The sequence below is a fragment of the Pseudophryne corroboree genome, chromosome 4, assembly GCF_028390025.1.
Source record: "Pseudophryne corroboree isolate aPseCor3 chromosome 4, aPseCor3.hap2, whole genome shotgun sequence".
Classification (NCBI taxonomy): domain Eukaryota; kingdom Metazoa; phylum Chordata; class Amphibia; order Anura; family Myobatrachidae; genus Pseudophryne; species Pseudophryne corroboree.
In genome coordinates, this window is record NC_086447.1 from 912,102,142 (window position 1) to 912,104,169 (window position 2,028).

At 44.7% G+C, this 2,028-nt stretch overlaps 1 pseudogene; it reads left to right on the forward strand.

The window, feature by feature from the left end:
- The first annotated feature begins 970 nt into the window (after positions 1-970).
- LOC134912488 (5S ribosomal RNA) lies at positions 971-1,089 on the forward strand (annotated as a pseudogene).
- The last annotated feature ends 939 nt before the right edge of the window (positions 1,090-2,028 follow it).

A 2,028-nucleotide genomic window follows, 5' to 3' on the forward strand; every position in this document is an offset into this window, starting at 1 on the left:
CGTATGTAATATTTATTTTTTTATTTTTTCACCGGCTAAAGATTCCACAAAAATGGATGATGCGACGGCTGACGGTATTCTATGGGACATATTGAACAAACCTGAATATTGTCACAACGCCGCTATACAGACCAGCAATGTTGTTGATGAGCGACCGTTTTTCCCCCACGCGACAGGGGGTCGGGCTAAAACATTCGAATATAAAGTAGGTGTGTATTCAAACACTGTTATATGGTATATTGTTATGCAGTGATTTAAATGCTGAGTTACGGGCATCGATGTTTATATTTATTTTATAATATATGTATTACACATGATGCTGTAGCAAGGCGATATGATCCTACGATACCAGCAGGCCATGATACCGTCGCGCAAATACACAGGCCTAGTACAAACGGAAAAACATCAAAACGCACAACCGCCGCTGAAACGGGGAACCATCAATTCGCAACAGCAGGTGTGTAATCAAACACTGTTATATGGTATATTGTTATGCTGTGATTTAAATGCTGATTTACGTGCATCTGCGTTTATATTTATTTTATAATATATGTATTACAGATAATGCTGTAGCAAGGCGATATGATCCTATGATACCAACAGGCCGTGATACAGTCGCGCAAATACACAGGCCTAGTACAAGCGGGAAAACATCAAAACGCACAACCGCTGCTGAAACGGAGAACCATCAATTCGTAACGCCGTCGATTGTACATAACAGCCTAAAGGATGTTGCTAGGTCATCGGTTATGGTAGTGCATAACAGTTGTATCAACCCGAACAAACGAAGGCTGGCTCGACCAAGAACGAATGAGAGAAGTCATAATTCAGCATTTACAGATCTTAAAAGAAAATTGTCATATTCCGAAAATGATAAGCCGCAACGGAGAAGGATCGCGTTACAAACTGTATCAAGCGTAAGTAACGATGTTGCTGTAACATCAAAACACACAGCCTTGGTAGATAATTTCTCTACTATCATACCACGCTGCCAATGCCCGATCTCGTCCGATCTTGGAAGCGAAATAGCGTTAGGCCAGGCCAGTACCTTGAGGGGAGACTCCGTGGGAATACCTGGTTTTGTAGAGTAGATATTATTCCCCTTCCCTAGAAGGGTGGACACCAACAGCAGTATCACCACTACGAGCTATTTCTAACATCTATCTACTTCCATCGTTTCTCAGATCATGCTAATTTAGATATTTTCAATCTTTCCAACAAAATGAATTTACGGGTGAACAGCTAACCTCTTGGTATTAACCTAATCCAAGTTGTCCTCCAAGATATCAACTGACCTCGTAGGTTGGTCTCATTAATACAGATTATCTGTACTGGTCGGGAGAAACGGGTGCTAGACTATTTTGTGTCTGCAGCCTTTCCAACTTTTCTCGTTGAGACTAAACAGACCAGAACATTTTTATTTCATACACTTTTTCACATCTCTGTCATGTGTATACCTTCTTCTCTGGATCACAGAAGGACTATCTCTCATTTTAATGGTAATTAATAAACATATGTTTTAATGTTTTTCCTTATAATTGAATGATTACTTTCTCTGTTTCATAAGAGTGCGCCCACACAAGAGCTTTCTTTCTCTCCCCTTGCAAGTACTCTGCTGTTAATGACATATGTACCCACTGACAGTGGCGGATTTAGGGGGTGGGGGGGGGGCACCAAGGCACGTGCCCCCCCTGTCATTTTTAGATGATTTGTGTATTTTTATTTTATTTTGTGCGCACGCCGCAGCCCGCAGCCCTCGCGGTGGCTTGGGGGCGAGGGGCTGCGGGGGCGCCACTGATTTAGTGCAGACTGACATGCGGACGAGCGTCCGCATGTCAGTCTGCGGTCTCGTTTCCGACACGGAGGGCACAGTGCACGCCTCCCTGTGTCCCTCCTGGGTCTCCGGCGGCCGCGGGTCTCATAAAGGAAGTGCCGTTCGTGAGCACTTCCTTTATTAGAGTGACCCGCGGCCGCCGGAGACACAGGAGGGACACAGGGAGGCGTGCACTGTGCCCTCCGTGTCCCTCC